Consider the following 19,671-nt stretch of genomic DNA (forward strand, 5'->3'; position numbering starts at 1 on the left):
GTGGTGATGCCCTCAGTGACAGTCTCGGTGATCCTTTCGGAGAGTTTTCAAGATCTTCAGATTGCTCTTTTGACTCAAGATCGAGATGTTCTGCAACTTCTCAGGATGCTTCTTTCATTGTGCTCAATTATTGTGCTTCTTCTCAAACCTGTGGTTGGAAACCCTTGAATTTTCTTTTCTTTAACTTTTGGATTTTCTTTCTGAGGAAGGATTTTTGTTTGGGGTAAAACCTTTGTTTCCTTACTGGCTTTCTTTCTTCTAAGACTTTCTTTGTTCATTTTCTGCAAAATTTCTACAATTGGTAGATCATCCTCTGACAATTCTTGTTGATGTTGTGGTTCCTGTTCTATTATTGTCTCAATTTTTCTCTTTCTTCCCCTTAGGGTTTTGCTACCACTTGGTTGTTCAGGGGTTTTCTCTTCAAAGTGATTTCTTACTAGAAAATCTTCCCAATTATCACCTATGCTTTGAAGATGAAGCTTAATCAAAAAATTTACTAACCCATGATGGTATATTATGTTATCTATAAGTTGGATTTTCTTCTGAACATTTACTGACATTTTCTTAAGGCTATGCAATAGAAATTATGGAAGATTCATTTGATTCTCTTCAACGAAATTCATCAATAGCCTAATGTGATAGAAAAACATACACCCAAATCAGTCTTCGCAAGTAACAAAATTTCTGAAGGACAAGGAGCAAATTTCTCCATTTACTTTTGAAAGCAAAGCTAGGAATACCTTTTCTAAAGACAGTAGTATCCATGCTTGCGTTTTTCAAGAATATTTTCCAGTCTTCCCCTTTGATTCCTCTATTCTTGAGCCATTTTTCTCCAGCTCTAGGCAGTCTGGTTGATTTTGCAATCAGGGACTCTGTTACTGTGAACTTGGCATCGCCTATTTCAACTTTTGTCCCATCAAAAGATCGTGCAAAGGTTTTTGTCACCTCCCTGTGGAAACCATCAAACGTTTATATGCAATTTAACCACTGAACTTTTTGTAACAATTCTCTGTTCTGGGGATATCCTTCCAAAAATTTCCTTCCTATTGGTTCTATTCGAATAATAACACCCATGGTGAGAGATATTTCATCTCAAGTACTATTTTACTTCACATGGAAAATGGTTTTAGTAGGGTTTCACTCTAGGATGGAGAGACTGTATGAATTGGAAAAATGAGAGAACGGGCGAGTATAATGAAGGTTCACAGAGATGAATTAGTTGTTTGAATGCATTTAATTCAATGATTCAACCATCAAATCGATGGATTCGAAATGAGTACGAGATAGGAGTTAAAATGGTGGTGGATTATAATGGATTTGATAAGCGACTATCATCCATGAACTGCAATGATTGTTTTTTTCGGTAATGTTATGTCCACATAATTCATATATGCAATATGTTAACCCCTATTGTAAAATTAAAGTGTTACATACCTTAGATTTATTTGCTAACCTTTATTTGTCCTTTGATGTCATTTGCAGGTACTTTTATCTTTGAAAGGAGTCAATCATTTCTTCAATATGAGCCACCAGGTGTCCCTGTTAGATTGGCTGTAGAAACTTTGTTAAAGCTGCAAAAACTTGCTTGAGCTGCAAAAAGTCATTAATTCTATAGCTAAAATATTTTCAAGAAAGGGATGTTTAGAAAAAGGAATTTTTAGAAAAATGATTAAGAGAAAATTTAAGGTGCCAACAAGAATTGGTTTTCACTTTTAAATTTTCTACATAAGCATGCCAACAACTTGTTAGTTTTCATGTTTATACATTATTATGTATATGTATACATATATATATATATATATATATATATATATATATATATATATATATATATATATATATATATATATATATATACATATACATATATGTATATGTATATATACACACACACACACACACACACACACACATATATGTATATACACACACACACACACACACACACACACACACACACACACATATATATATATATATGAAAATAGAGAAAAATAAAATTTCTAAGGTGGAAATGAAGAGGAATTCTTCTCAACCATCCTCAATTCTGAATTGTCTTGGAAATTTTGACAAATTCTTTTTTTGTCAATGGCTTCTAACAAAGTATAAGTCAATGTCCATTCACTAAAAGAGGAATTTTCTCTTCGTCAATAGTCCTGATTCTAACTACACCATTTTCAAAGACATTTGCAACTTCATAAGGTCCAAGCCAGTGATTTTGGAATTTTCCTTGGAAGTTTTTGGAATTTGAATAAAAAAGTAATGCCCAATCTCCTAAATGAAATTTTCTATCTTTGATGTATTTTTCATGCCATCTGGATCTTTGTTGTTGAACTAGGTTGGTCTTCTGGAAGGTTTCTTGTCTTATTTCATCAAGCTCATTGAGTTGTCCCATCCTTTGCTTTTGTGCTTCTGATAAGTCAAGATCCAATTGGACTGTTGTTTTATAGGTCTGGATCTAGAACTCTATTGGAAGTAATATTTTCTTCCCATAAACAAGTTCATGGGGAGTATGTCCTGTAGTTCTTCTCCATGTAGTTTTATAATCCCACAAAGCTTCTAGAAGCTTTTCTGCCTAGTCCTTCCTATGTAAGTGTACAGTCTTGGTGAGAATTGCTTCAATCACCTTGTTTGTAGACTCAACTTGTCCATAGGCTTGTGAAAGGTATGGAGTAGATTTCTTATGCTGATTTTGTACTGTTCCATGAGCTTCTGCACTAATCTATACGTAAATTGTGTTCCTTGATATGTTACAATTTCTCTTGGGAAACCAAAACGAGTGAAAATATCCTCAAAAATAAATGAAACTACATCATTTTCAATAGAAAAAGGAAGTTCTTTAGCTTCTACCCATTTAGTGACATAATTAGTACATAGCAGAATATACCTTTTTTATTTTGAAGGTGGATTGATTGAACCAACAAAATCTAGTGCTCATTTCTCAAAAGGTTCAATGAGTACCTGAGGTTACAATGGAATTTCGTTTGAAAGAGTAGGTTTCCCCATCCTTTGAAAACTATCACATCTCTTAACATATTCCTTGGTATCCTTGAAAATGGAAGGCCAATAATATCCACAGGTTTATCATTGTTATCATTCTGAATTCTAGATAAAAAGTTAGCAATTGTATTTTGTTTTCCAGGTCGACCTAGAATGGTGATGTTGAATTCTTGCAACAGTAAGAGCCATCTAGTTATTCTGCCATCAGTGATTGGTTTATTCATTATATATCTAATGGCAGAATGGTCTGTGTGAATGAAAGTTTCATAGTCAATTATATAATGTCTGAATTTATTAATGGCATGAACTACAGCTAAAAACTCCTTCTCAGTTACAGTATAATTTAGCTTTGTTGGAGTTAAATTTTTACTGGTATAATAGATTTCATAAGGAGTAAGGTCCTTTTTTCTTAACATGGCTCCTAAGGTTGTGTCTGAAGCATCGGTTAATATATGGAAAGGAAATTTTCAATTAGGTCCTTTTAAAATAAGTGCTTCAGAGATTTTCTTTTTCAAAATTTCAAAGGCATTTTGACAAATCAGGATCCCAACTAAGTTCACAGTTTTTGGTAAGTAGTGTGAAAAGTGGAGATGCAATTTTTGTGAAGTTCTCTATGAATCTTCTATAATATCTAGTAAAACCAAGAAAACTCCTAACATCTCGTTGACAATTTGGCACTGATAATTTAGAAATGACCTCTACTTTAGATGAGTCTACCTTAATTCCATCTCCTGAAATATGGTGACCTAAAACAATTCCTTTGTTGAACATCATAAAACATTTCTCATGACTTAACGAAAGATTTGTTTCTTTACATCTTATTAGAACTTTTTCTAAATTTTCAAGTGCTTCTTCAAAAGAGTTTCCATAAACTGTGAAATCATCCATATATACTTCCACACAGTCATGAATATGATCAGAGAAAATTCTGAGGACTGCTCTTTGGAACTTCTAGAGCATTGCATAATCCAAAAGGAAGTACTTGGTAAGAATACGATCCCCATGGGTAGGTAAAGGTGGTTTTGTCTTGATCCTCAGATGCTACCTGAATCTAATTGTATCCACTAAATGGTCCAAAAATGAAAAATACTTTTTCCCTGCCAATGTGTCTAAGACTTGAGCTATGAAAGGAAGTGGAAAGTAGTCTTTTAATGTTGCTTTATTAAATTCCCTGTAATCGATACATACTCTCCATTTCCCATTTTTATTAGGAACGATTACTAGGGGTGAAACCCACTGACCGTCTCATATTGGATAGATGAAGTTTACATTTAGCAGTTTTTGTAATTGCTCCTTAACAATTTATTTCAGATTTGGATTCATTCTTCTTTGTGGTTGTCTAACTGGTCTCACATTCTGTTCAATGTAGATATGATGCATGCAAGTTTTAAGATTAATCCCTCTCATATCGGTGTATTCCCATGCATAAGCAGAAGAGTGTTTTTTTTAAATTTCTACCAGTTGGTTTTTCTGTAATTCTTCTAGGTTTTCATTAATGTTCAAAGTTTTGCTTGGAAAATTTTCTATTGAAGAGTTTCCAAATTTTTCCATAGAGAGTAAAGACACTTTTCTAGATGATAGATATTCATTTCGACTACGGTCATAATGTGAGGAGGATTCATTATTTTCCATTAAAGTTAAAATCCAGTCCTCCTCACTTACTTGTTCAATAGTAAAAACAGGTTGTATATCATCATCATCATCTATCCATTCCTCACTCTCTATTTCTATTGTTGTTTTTGCAGGTGGATACAATGTAAATTTCTTTGTATAACTTCCATCTGAGATAAATATGTCACCTGATCTACAACTGATGAAAGCATCAGCTATAGCTAACCAATGTCTTCCTAGGATTAATGGATGTCCTCCTAGATTATTCTTAGGTGTTAAAACCATGAAGTCGGCATGATATTCCAAAGAATCTAAGGATACAAAAACATCTTCTAACACACCATTAGGTTTAATTACAGAACTATCTGCTAATTGCAACAATGTTGGTGTATATTGAAGATTAGGAAGCCTTAGTGAATTCATTACTTGTTTACTCATTATGTTTATGGTTGCTCCTAGATCAATCAGTGTGTTTGGTATTTCAAATCCATTGATGTGAATTTTCACAATGGGGATCCCTAGATTTAGATATTTTTGTATTGTTTCTTTCCCCATCATGATGTCTATAATTTTCCCAACTAATTGAATTATTTTTATGTCTTTTCTTTTTCTTCCTGATCTTTGAGTACTCAATTCCTTGATTGTTTTTGTGAAAATTGGTTTTTCTTTTATAGCTTGCAATAAAGGAATTTTTATACAAACATTTCTTAATTCATCCAGTATATTATAATCAAGCAATGTGATATGTTTTTCTACTCCTTCGTCAATTTTCAACAGTTCAGGAAAAGGTGGTCTAATGGATATTGAGGGTTGTTCTATAATAGGAGTATTATCATTTTCTGTTTGATTGTTTTCTTTGTGAGAAAGAGAGATTTCTCCTTCTTCAGATTGATTTTTATATTTTTGAAGATTTGTCCTTGTTTCCTGAATAACAACAGGGGGTTTTCTTTGCAATACTCTACCAGACCTTAATTGAACATTATTTAGATCTAATGGAGTTATTACATAGGTTTGAGGATTTTGCCCTTCCATATTGTAAACAGGTTGTGACATTTTATTATTTGGATTCAGAAGTGTTTGAGCATGTAATTGATTTGATTTTTGTGCAAATGGTAGGGAGAGCTGTGGATTTTGATTTTGGATTTGGACTTGAGGTAATTGATTAGCTTGAGGAATTTGATTATATTGAGGAATCTGACTAGATTGGGGTAAGAATTGTGGTGGAAAATGTGGATAGGATGGTAAATATTGTTGATATTGAGCATAGCCCTATAACGATTTTTCCATCCCTAATTCCAAGATTGTGATTGTGGTTGAGCCCAAGGCTGCCAAGATGGATTCCAATTATTTTGTGAAGACTGAGCAAATTGTTGTGATTTAAATCCTTGCAGTCGATTTGCTTGAGAGTTCTGCCATGGTCTCTTAGCAATAAACTAAAGAGGGTCTACTTGTTCTAGTATCTCGTCATCATTAAATACAGCCTTAAGACTTGGTAGAGAAGGACATTATTTAGTATCATGGTTATCTGCACATATGGCACAAGTTTCTATGCTTTTTAGATCTAAATGACATTCTCTTAGAGCATGCTTCTTTCTACATTTTGGACAAAATATGGATAATGTAGCATTTTCAGACTTTTGCTTGTTTTGTATTTTAAGGGTGTCAATTTGTTCAGTCAGACTCCCTAAAATATATGTCTTAAAAGTATCGAGAAAACCTCCTAATTCTTCCTTACTAACTATCTCAACTACAGATTTATTGATTCTTGATAAGAGAGGGTCACTGGGACTTTTTCCAACTTGTGCTTTACCCCTTGAGATATGTACACATAAATCAAAAATATCTGCAAATGGTAATTGAGAAATATCTCCTTTTCCTGTCAAGTTAAGGAGATCAATCCACTCACCTCTAATAGATTTGAGTAGGATGGCTTTCAAAGTTTCCCCATCCAGAGTATCCATTTTTACCCTTTTAATATTATAAACAAATATTTTGACTAAGTCTTCAAGATTCTCTAAGAATGATTCTCACTATATTTTGACAATGGTCCCTATATTTATCTAAGAATTATTCTTTCATTTGTGCCCCATGTCCTTATAGAATTCATTCCTAGACTCATAAACCATTTCAATGTTGAATCCTTTAAGGTAGCAAGGAACAATTTTAATTTCTGATCATCATGTAGATAATCATATGATTTGCATAATACTTCAAATTCAAAGAGAAATGTCTCTGGGTCTTCACTTCGTTTTCCATGGAAATTAGGAAGAATAGAAGGTGAAATATTTTTCATTATGAGGGTTGCATCTTCAACGAATATAGGAAATTCAAAAGGGTCTTGATCTACCCTACCTCTACCTCCTCCTCTGCCTCTTTCTCCACCTCCTCCTCTACCTCTACCTCCTCCAATCTTATTTTGTTCACCATTGACATTGTGTACTTCTCCCGCTCCTTCTTCAACCATGATAGATTCTTCATAACTAATGTAAGGATCTACTACTTCTTATGGTTCCTCTATTAATGGATAATAAAGATAAGTTTCTTGTTCCTCTTCTTCATTGGGAATTTCTAATTCTTCTCCTAGAATTTGTTCACCAGTGGAAGATAGAAAAAATACTCCTATAGTTGGGGATGTAGGATCTTCTTCGATTATAACCTCAGTAGATGAAGTAGGTGAATTTCTGGATTGAATTTCAGATCTTAAGATTTCAGGAAGTCTTTGTTGACCTACGAATGGAATTCAAGTTTGAGTGGGTCATGTGGAACTTCGAAGTCGTGGTGGAGTGAGAGGATTTGTGGGAATTCAGCTTCTTCCCTATCCTATAAATCTACCTCTAGAGTCTCTTTCCCTACGCATATCATGTTTTTATTTGATGATTTTTTTTTAACCTTCTATTTTCACTTCCCTGGAAATGACGCCAAAATGTTTAGTCAATTTAATGTTCTTAAATTGTAAGCATAAATTATCGACCAGGGCAGGTAAACGGATGAAGTACAAGTGCACTGTATGTACTAGAACTTGTTTATGTCATTAAGGTGATTATGTTATTGTTATCTAAATTAATGTCAAACTCTAAATTAAGTTCCTAATGTTTCTCTTGAATTTTTTTAATGCATGGAATTTATGTTGTATAATATGCTAAATTTGTGCCCTAATTGTTGAAGATTGATTTTTGAAAGCTTTATAGTAGAGTATTTAATATGTTATCTAATGTATGGCATGTAATGAATGTTCCTAGTGGATGGATATCTTTGAATCCTCCATGAAAATCCATTATTATTGAACTAGGTAAGTGTTCAAAATTTGATGTTCTTAAATTGTAAGCATAAATTATCGACCAAAGCAAGTAAACTGATGAAGTACAAGTGCATTGTATGTGCTAGAAGTTGTTAATGTCGTTAAGGTGATTATGTTATTGTTATCTAAATTAATGTAAAAATCTAGAATCAGTGTTGAGATGATGTTATTATCTATACTAGGATGTTATTTCTGAGATTTGTTAATTGATTACTTTAAATGATATTTCTAGGATTAGTTCTTATTTAATTGAGCTTTTAGAATGGTTGGATAATGATTTTAACTCTTTTCAATGAATATGTTAAATTAATCTTCTTTCAACTTGTCAATTGTTTTTGGATTTTTATGCTGCAGCTAAACATAGATAATTATGAAAGCATGAAATGACATAAACAAAATCCTATTTTATCAACTTGGGAAAATGAAACATGCTTTAATTTAGATGCTGAGAAAGACTGTCACTCTTATCTTCTGCAATTTTATTTCAATGTAAAAAAATCTAGAAATGAGAATACTAAGCTATGAATTAAATGAAATTATTGAGTTATGCTAGGCATCAAGCAAATGAAATTACTAAGTTATGATAGGTATCAAGTAAATGAAATGACTAAGTTATGTTGAGTATCAAGCAAATGAAATTATCAATACAGAGATCAATCAAGTGAACCTAGTCGTGAACTTCATTGAACTGCATCTTAAAAATATGAAAACATGGCATCCATGAATTAAATCTATGAAACAAAAGAAAATCTAATTGCAGTGAATCAAAGACCTGATCTGCGCGTAGGGGCCCTCCATGAGGCAGTCAGTCTCCTTAAATCAACAACACATAAAATGTATGAACCAAGATCTTTGCATTAAGCGAAAAAGAGTTCTACAGGATGCTCAAAATTACATACGGTGGCACACCCGTTACATAGAGCTGCCATTGTTTTTATAGAGTTCTAATTAACAATATGAGAAATTCAAGCCTACAGGACTTCACTACAATCCTTATCAAAACTAAATCATATCGCTTATTTTTCGATTTTCTATTGAAAAAGAAAATCGATGAAATCTCTTGAAACTCAGACTTTGTTCCAGCGTGCTGTCTTGCGGTTGACTATCATGGTTGACCGTGTTGTAGTGTGGATATCCTAATGAATTAGCTCAAGTAAACAGGAAGAAATCCATGAGAGGATCATTCCCTATCTACCCATATACTCCTTTTCTAAGATGGCGCACCCGAACCCTGTCAACAATGGAAGTGGTTGTGGATCTGTGGATTAGCTGCAGAATCATGTCAATTATGTAGCTGCATGTAAACTTTAATAAAACAATAAGGCATATTGAAAAAATATTAAAAGAGGTAATATTAATGTTTACCTTACCAAAACCTTATGTTTATTTCATTTATTTGGATGATAGCGATAGGAAAAAGGAGGTAAATATAGATAAAAAGGATGTCAAGATAAAGTAGTTCTTGGAATCTACAGGAATCTAGGGCATCAATTTTGGGCCTCCTTAGGGACATTTTATCTCATATTGATCATCCTAAGACTCCATATGTCCAAAGGAAAATGCACTAGTCCAAGTCCTTGGTGGTCAAACTTCCTCTTCTTCCATAATTTTTCCTCTTAAAACTAGGTCATTTAAGGCTAGGGTGAAAATCTAGGGCTAGCAGCGAAAATTTAGGGAGGGTATTATTTTGGAATTAGAGAGCCTAAACATCAAGCTTAGGGTATATATTACCTATTCTCCAAGTTTTGTGGGCATCCACTCAAGTTTAATCCATAAAATCTTTTGCCCTAGGTGATACTCTAAGAGGGAAACCCTAGGTTCTTCTTCTTCAACTAGAGGACTTCCTTGAAGGTTGTAAGAGCTTAGTACATGTTGAAGTAAAACAAAAGAAGCATTTTTTTCTTAGGCCTTGACCTTTTGAATTGTTAATTTTAGGTATGTTCTATGCTAGAGCAATTTATTTAAATTTTCACAGTTAGCAATCACATCAGCATTAAAGTAAACTGCAGATAGAACATAAATATAAATCGCAGAAGACAAGCCAAGACAAGAGGACACAAGATGTGGTGCCATGTTTCTGGGAAAACTAGTGTCTTTTTGATCGACTAGCCCTCTAGGTTTGGCAACTACCCTAGAAACAACATTTTAAAGCAATTCATGATTTCTTCTATGTATAATAGATAAGAGAAAGACAAAGGAACCAACCTGGATCTTCCACTTAACTCCTTGCTTGATCTCTCTCCCCCTTGACAGAACTTGCAACTCCTCTTCGTACTTATCCCACTTGGAGAGTACCCGTAGAAACACAGCAACAAAGAACCGTCAAAGCATCTTGATCTATTATATCATAATCATTGCGGAATCAGAAATATAATGAACATACAATGGCATTCACAAATAATAGCATTCACAATTGCACAGTTATATGGAAGAAAACTCGAAGAACTTTATTAAATAGAAGGGAGAATTACAACCTAGTTGTCTGATCCAGCATCATCCTCCCAGTGTCAAGCCCTCTTCACCTCATGAAATAGCAGGATCACACCAACAATACAATGCTCTTTCCTCAAACTATCAACACCTACTTGCAATTCACAATATTCCAGCCTCTGGATCTCTTAAATGGGGGATCCATTTATAGATGTGTGCAAGGGTGTGAGTCATCTCTGGGTTTGATTAGTGTCATTCCACTTGTTACATTTGGTTCCACAAGAGGGGAGATAACTGAAGTTTAGATCTCTTACTCATCTTTGGGGCAAATTCAGAGAGGCAAGTGTCAGAGGGGAAGTTTCTAGAAGATTCTATGAGCATCCACTTAGCAAACTGTCCCAGACATTTGTCCATCCTTGCTCATTGCACCCTATAGAAGGCCTCACCAATATGCATCGCACCTAGCTAGTGTAGAAGTCAGTATGCATCGCACCTTGACAGTGTAACAGTCAATATGGTTCAGTTTAGGCCATTTCTGGATGGTTTTTCAGGTGGAAATTTTGGGGAATGATGTAATCAGATGACCATTTTCTTTTAGGGTATGAAACAACTCTTTTAGGGGTTAAAGAGCCATAGTTTATCAACATATAAGATTGGGGTTGAAGTGCCCAAATATGTCTATAACAGTTGCCCCCTAAAGCATGAAGTCGTAAATCTTTGATGTCGAGTGAAATGCTTTATCATGAAGATCTGAGGTTTCGAAACTGGAAGGTGACCTATATAAGATACAATACAATACATCATCATAATATAATTTTCATGATTTGGCTGAGTCGGGCATTCCCATGCTTAGTTTTATAAATTCATTTCATGTACATAGAATAGATAATCGTTTGCAGTTGCGGACTGGTGATTCTTCATATGTAGAGTCATCCTCCCTGGCTTGGATGACCATCTGTGTAGCTTCTGTGTACATTTTATGTCTTTATATCCATGAATATATCATAGCCCAGATGGATGGAACTAGATACAGGGTCTTCAAACTCATTCAATCTTCACTCGATGTATAAGTCGATCCATGTGAAAAGATGTTCTGAAGTCGAACATGGAAAGACATCGCTTGATTACCAGCCAATAATGTGAGTTGTTAATAGACGCGAGAGGAATCACCAATAATGATGATGACCCTCAAGGTGCTACAGTACAATTTACGTGGTGTGAATATATGATCCGATGTCGAACACCACACAAAATCTTTCGGTCGAAGGCCATTGATGTCAACCTGTCACCGGAAGTGAGAAACTTTCCATTGAGGCATGCAAGCTTCAAAGCACTGAAAGGGTTGTTTCTAAGTCAACTTCTTGGATAATGATATGATGTCGACAAGAAGTGACTCGTCATAGGAGGGCCTTGATGTATCCCACATCTATGACATGAAATGAAGCAAATGATTTTCTGGAGGTGAAAATGATCTGACGACACAAGGTTCAGGAATGGTGGTCATGAAAAATGGAGGTTGAAGGTATTGCAGTGGATAAGGAATTAACTAGATGGTGAATTCTCAACTGAATGACTTCTCTTGAACATGTCAGTGACACTGAGATGGATTGGTAGCGTTAACCTCAAAATGGATGGTGTGAAGGACAAATGGTGAAGTGACCGGTGAATGGAATAACCCAACCCAACTCAATCATGGTGATGGAGTGAAAGTGTCATGTTCAAGAGCGACCTGTTACCATAAAGTTTTCAAGTTTTCTTCCTTTTTTCCCCAGTCATTGCTGACTAGTACCTCTTTATTTTTTTCAAGCTTGAGGAGGATAACATATGCCTGTTCTATAATTTGCCCTTCGGGCAAACCTGTCACTATGTTTTAATGAGTCTAGTGATAGTGAAACTCGTTCTTGTCTAGGTGGACAAGTTTGTCGCTATTGTTTTAACGAGTTTAATGACAAAGATAACTTGGTCCTTTTCATGTTTAGAGAGTTTGAAAAGGGACGAAAAGGAAACTCTGTCTCATCTGGACGAGTTTGTCGCTATTGTTTTAACGAGTTTAACGACAAGGATAACTCGGTCCTTTTCATGTTTAGAGAGTTTGAAAAGGGATGAAAAGGAAACTCCAGCAGTTCTTTTTCGTAGCATAATCCCTTAAGTCTGAAAAATATTAAAATAATACAAAAGGGATGACTTTTCGATCACTTTAACGAGTCGAAAAAGACAAGCGCTCGAACTTTTTCATGAGATAATCCCTCAGGTCTTGAAAAATATTAAAATATACAGGAGGGATGGCACTTCCAATCACTTTAATGAGCTGGAGAGGCCAATTTCTCGACAATATTTTCATATTTAATGGGTCTGAAAAGGGTTTAAAGAAGGCTCATTTTTTTAGGAACGAGTGGTGTTTAGGGTAGCAACTAGTTTTGGGTAAGCTTGGAACTTCTCAAAAAGGGTGATTTCTAGGAAGAGGTTGGCTAACAAGACCACTCACCGCAGGTGTTCCTCAAAATGGTAAATAACCAAGTGGAAGCATATGATCGACCAAGAGAATGGAGGTGATGGGGGGTACACAACTAAGGCTCAGAAGGCTGATAGCATGGAAATCACAAAGTTATTTACTGAAGGTGGGTTCATTTTTTAACGAGCTTGAACCATGGGGGAACTATGCTTAGTTTTTCAGTTTTCTAACTATGCAAGCTAAAAACAACAATAACTAAAAGCTAGAAAAGACAAAACTAAAAGTCTTAAAGTCTTTTTGGTAGTCAGGAGCATACATTAATGATGCTTTTATCAAGGAACCTTTTAAAGCATCAAAGGAAGCTTGTGCAACTTGATCCCAGCAGAAGGGTACTCCTTTTTTCAAAGGACATGTATAACCTTTAGGGTTTTACAAAACTAAAACTTAAAAAACTAAAAATCTCAAAAGCTAGAAAATGGAATTGAAAAAGGGTTGCATGCCCCCAGCATGATGAAAAGGAGAGTCTCCAGTAACCATATGGAAATTATTGTGGTTAAGCAGGATTGTTTCATCTGCAGAGAAAACAAAACATTTCCTTGGCATTGTCCGCCAAATAGACAAAGGTGAATGGTGTGTCGAACCAATCACTTAACTTACAAGGAAATTCATATGGTAGGAAGGTTCCATCCACAGAGTAGACAAAACACTTCCTTGGCTTCATCCGCAGTGCAGACAAAGGTGAATGGTGTCTCAAACCAATCACATAAGCTACAAGGAAACCTATCTTTTTAGCCGGGTTCATCTGCCAAATAGATAAGGGTGCATGCCCCCTAAGCTTTGTTACATTCACCAGGCTTCTTGCAGTAATTAGGTGGATGCAATGAAGGTTCGAGAGATACTGATGACATTCAAGGACCATCTAGGGATGATGATCGACTTGGAGCTATGCTTGAACCAGGGAATGAAAGCTGGTCAATGGTGACAATTTTGCCTTCATGCGGGAAACACATCACTTGAAAGAGTGTTGAAACAATAGCCTCCATGTTGTAAACATAGTCACGTCCAAGGAGTAGATTGTAATCTAACGGTCCTGGGACTAGCATCACGTTCAGGTGAATGGTTTTCTGTCCCAAAGTTATCGACAACTTAGGAAGGATCCCTAATGGTCGATTGTTTCCTTTGTCAAAGCCTAACAAATTCTATGTAATAGGCATAAGCGATGGTGAACCAAGCGCTTTCCAAGCAGTTGATGAAAGGATACTCACTGATGCCCCTTCATATATGATAGTGCCAGACACGATCATTTTGTAAACTTGTACTATGATCTGGAAAGGCACGTAAGAGGGAAGGCAGGATTTTGCTAGTGGATTCCAACCAAAGGAAGTGACTAGACTGCTTGGAGGGGGTACCGAATAAACGATTGAATTAACCCCTTGAGTAGCGGGAACTGGGGGATTTTCCTCCTGTTGTGAAGGAACAGGCGGATTTCCCCCAAGTTCTTATGACTCTGAGGTAACAAAAGAATTTGAACAGTATCGTCCTTACTCTCTTCGAGAAGGGTATGACCGTTTGAAGGTAAAACTAGGTCAACTGTCACCTCGACCTGTTGAATTTTGTCGAGTATGGACTCAGAAGATTCACTTTCAGTGATAGGTGTTTCGACCGACGTTTGAGTTAAGTCAGTCGATTTTTTAACTAGTAATGGACTTGGGGAGAGTTTCCTGTATACAGATGGAAGTCGCTGCGGTGAAGCAGGATGGTTATGCAAGACTCTTTTGGCTTCATCCAAAAAGGGACAATGAGGAAGGGTATGGTCTCCTTCACATAACCTACATGGAACTTTGACCTTTCCTTTTTGTCCATGAACTTCACTATTACTAGTTGATGGTGTGTTGTCAACATGATCGCCAGAGGTTGATGACACCGGGTGGTGTGAACGGGGAGACCATTCTCTCAAGATCCGAGGAAGGCAGAGACAATCTCGATGAAAATGGTCTCCTCTACAAATTATGCAAGGAAATCTGGGTTTAGGATTTTCACTAGATGGTTCATGGTTGCCCCCTTGCTGAACTAACTTCTTCTTCTTCTTCTCCTTCCATTTCTTCTTCTTCTCAGTCACCTGGTTACTAGCATCACTACTTTCACCAAACGAAGAGGAAGGAGGGGAGGGAGAAAATGGAGAAGAAGGCGAAGGGTCAACTTCAATATTAATTGGATGCTGATTCGATTGCTGAGGAATCACGGTATTTTGAACCACAGAGGTTGAGAAAAGCCATACTGGCAGGCCAATTGTAATTCCTGGAAGGGACAATGTGGCCATATACGGAGCACCAATATTTCTCCAAGAAGAAAATGGACTAGGATTCCCCTCAAAAGGGATTCCTTGATTGGTGGATCCCAGATTTGTCTCCATATATCTCAACCTAAGAGCAACGAAGGAATAGGGATGTTATTCCGAAATTAATAAATTTTAATGACGCTTTGAAACAACTTTGATTTTTCAATTTTTAAGAGTTGAGAAAAAGCTAAAGATGACTCTAGTCCCCTTCGATTTTTAATGAGCATGAAGTGACAAGTGCTTAGATGGACCTTTTCTTTTATAGAGTCGAAAAGGAACAAAAGTGACTACTCTGGAAAATCTAGACAGAGGGATTACCAAACCAATCGCAAAACTGCAAAATACACCTTGGTGATGAATTAAAGAGAAATTACCGAGGACTTATGTATGGCAGTGAATCTTCCCGAATGTTGTGTTCAGTGCATTGCAATCGATAGGGCGACAGACTTGGCTTCCTATGGATAAAAGATATAAGCCTATTGTGGTCTCCCAATATATACTCGACGGTACGGGGAGCACAAGTCCATGCTAGCACTTACCGTATCAAGTAGGAGGAATCACCCAACCTTCAATGAAAACGATAGTTACTAGATTTTATGACGCTGGAACACATCTCTAGCCTAGACCTCTAAATGTGTTGCATTAAGTTCCAAAGCGTTGTTAAGTTCATTGAAATTTATTTTAGAGTTGATCTTGTTTAAAGTTTTCCTTTCAATGGTTCACCGCGTGATGTTGATTGGAAATTCCTAAAAAGGAAATCTACAATGATAAACAATCGTTGTTTATTTCGATCAATGAAAAGCCTAGCTACTAGGGAAAGAAGATTACAATTCTTTCAAACAAAGAGCAAAGAGCACACACTAGTGCATTTTCCTAAATCATTTTTCACACACAAACTAAATGTAAATGCAAATGGATGTATTTGTTTTTGTTCTCTTAAATGTGAAAAATGCCCAAAAAAGAAAACTAAATGCAGTAAAGATCTGAAATATTTCTTTCAAAGCGACATTTTTGACAATTTCTTTTTCAAAATAGAAAGGAAGACTAAATGACACTTTTCAATTTCGAATAGAAAATGCTTTCGACACTTCAAATATCAACAAATCAAATCATATACTTGAAAAAAAGTTCAATCGACTATCCAGGGAAGGAAGACTCAACGACACTTGTCTTTTTGACACAAAACGACAGTTACGACACTTTTTGTACCAAAACAACAGATCGATTTAAGAAAAATTTCTACAAAGAATTGTAAATGATGGACAAATACATAAAAACATTTACTAATCCTAATCAATGGAGGCTAATTTATGTGATGCAAGCAGGCTTCAATAAGGAGGCATTGTTCATCAGCAGCAAATCAACTAAACTGAACTGAAAACAAGGACAAAAACCCCAAATTTCAAGAACGGAAATAGGTTCAGACAGTCATCGCACCTAGGCTTCACAGAAACAGGGATGTATCTTACTTTATAGGCTCGAGAGGTGTGATTCATACTGGTTCACAGTGACAGACAGTGAGATGGGCCAGGGAGCGCAACTGAAATGGGTTTTGGATCAAATTTGCAGCTGATTTCAGTGAGCTAAGTTGAGCTATGATGGACAGTAAAGAGCAAAGTACAGAGGAAAGATCTCGAGAGGTTACTGAGCTACCAAAAGGGCATCTAGAATGCTTGTAAGTCAAATGTTTAATTCATAAACTAAACCGGAGATTGATTGAAGTAGCATTCATCCATTATGCAATTGCAAAGCAAGAGCAGTTCAAAGGCTACTTGGTTGACTTCAGGCTCCGTCTATAGTTTATAAAACAAACAACAACAACAAACAAACATCTATAGTTCCCCAACAAAGTTGCCAATTTTTTCTAGGAAAACTAGTGTCTTTTCAATCGACTAGCCCTCTAAGTTTGGCAGCTACCCTAGAAACAACAGTTTAAATCAATTCATGATTTCTTTTATGTATAATAGATAAGAGAAAGACAAAGGAACCAACCTGGATCTTCCGCTTAACTCCTTGCTTGATCTCTCTCCCCCTTGACAGAACTTGCAACTCCTCTCCGTACTTATCCCGCTTGGAGAGTACCTGTAGAAATACAGTAACAAAGAACTGCCAAAGCATCTTGATCTATTATATCATAATCATTACGGAATCAGAAATATAATGAACATACAATGGCATTCACAAATAATAACATTCAAAGTTGCACAGTTATATGGAAGAAAACTCGAAGAACTTTATTAAATAGAAGGGAGAATTACAACCCAGTTGTCTGATCCAGCATCATCCTCCTAGCATCAAGCCCTCTTCACCTCATGAAATGACAAGATCACACCAACAATACAATTCTCTTTCCTCAAACTATCAGCATCTACTTGCAATTCACAATATTCCAGCCTCTGGATCTCTTAGATGGGAGATCCATTTATAGATGTGTGTAAGGGTGTGAGTCATATTTGGGGTTTGATTAGTGTCATTCCACTTGTTACATTTGGTTCCATAAGAGGGGAGACAACTAAAGTTTAGATCTCTTACTCATCTTTGGGGCGAAATCAGAGAGGCAAGTGTCAAAGGGGAAGTTTCTAGAAGATTCTATGAGCATCCACTTAGTAAACTGTCCCAGACATTTGTCCATCCTCGCTCATCCCACCCTATAGAAGGCCTCATCAGTATGCATCACACCTGGCTAGTGTAGAAGTCAGTATGCATCGCACCTTGACAGTGTAACAGTCAGTATGGTTCAATTTAGGCCATTTCTGGATGGTTTTTCAGGTGGAACTTTTGGGGAATGATGTAATCAGATGACCATGTTCTTTTAGAGTATGAAACAACTCTTTTAGGGGTTAAAGAGCCATAGTTTATCGACATATAAGATTGGGGTTGAAGTGCCCATATATGTCTATAACACGCCAGCCAGGGACAAACCCTAATGTGGGGAAACCCTCGATCAATTCTTCTTTTATGTTCTTCAAAGTTTAGCAGAGAAAGTGAGAGAGATAGTACATTTACAATAGAAGTCAACACTTTGACTTTTCATATCAGCATGAGATCAGTCGAAGACATATTGCTTCAACTAATTCTCTAAGGTGACTCGTTCACCTATCATAGTGTTGCATCTCATCTATTTGCCGCACCTCTACATACTGCACCATGCTGCACTAATCATGACCATGTTATGCACTTCATGTTGCTACCCCTGTCACTGATCTACTCCAATCATTGAGTTGTTCTTTAACATGAATCTGCACCTAGTGTTGTACTCATTGCTGATCTACCCTCAATGCCTGCTACCTATCACTTGTTGTTAAGTTATGCAACAACAAGTATATCAGCCTTAGGTTCTTGCTATGGCTTGCAGCCTAGCAAAGCAGCTAGGCTATATTTCCACCTTCCAGCAGACCTAAATTATCATGTTGTCACCTACAGCAATCCAAGTTTATATCAATTTGATGACTGCAGCAAATGGGACTTCTTAGACTATGGATTAGGGCTGCGTATGAAGCTGCCTTGGACACTTCAACAGGTCTGATACTGTCACAAAAGAGATACCCAAACCATGCCACTTTCATGCTGACAACTTGCTGTGATTAGGGCACATTAGATCCACCCTTAACTGCGGATTTGGACCACTTAGAATAGTGAATTTACATTCCTCTTGACAACGAGTAGTAACACCTAAATGAGGCCAACTTTGACTGTGTATAGCAGCCTCTATTTGACTGCGGCTAGCTGCAGATAGGAGCATATCTGAATGGTGGATCAAGGGCTCCTTATTACTGCATGTAGGGCTTCTAAAGCACCTTCATATCTGCATCTAAGACTTCCTTTAGACCTGCGGCTAGAGTACCTTTGGACAACAGCTAGGGCTTCTCTTTCAGCTGTATAATAGACCTCTTTACTGCGGCTAAGTCTCCTCCTTATTGCGGATGCATGATCTTTAGGTGACTGCGTCCTACTCTCCTTTAGGACTGCTTATTGTAGCCTTCTAGGACAGCGGATAGGAACAACGTATAAGGTCTCCATGTACAGCGTATATGGTCTCCTCATGAACAACGTATAAGGTCTCCTTATGAACAACGTATAAGGTCTCCTCATGAACAGTATAAGTAATTGACTGTGTTGGATCAGCTAGGGCATCATACTAGGCCAGCGTATTCTTTTAGTGTCTCTCCTTCACCAAAAACCCAAGACGTGGAGAGGAGGAGATCACATGAAGAATGTATCAAAATGACTTCAAGTCCTCTTCTATTTATACTAAAACGTAGATGATGAATAGACGTGTCTATTGGGCTTCTGAGCCTACATAAGATGCTAGCCGACTTGACAATATGTCTTATAACACAAATAAATTCATAACTCCATGAATACTTGTCGAAATCGGATGATATTTAGATCAATCCTACACCTCTCGATGAGACGGATCCAATAAAAATATCAGCTGCCATAAATAAGATGACCCACATGGAGTTTGGCCATGGTTGCCAATTTTAACATAAGGTAATATTAATGTTTACCTTATCAAAACCTTATGTTTATTTCATTTAT

The sequence above is a fragment of the Pinus tabuliformis genome, chromosome X (assembly GCF_031772625.1).
Source record: "Pinus tabuliformis cultivar Carrire ecotype Pingquan chromosome X, CPIR1, whole genome shotgun sequence".
NCBI classification, from domain to species: domain Eukaryota; kingdom Viridiplantae; phylum Streptophyta; class Pinopsida; order Pinales; family Pinaceae; genus Pinus; species Pinus tabuliformis.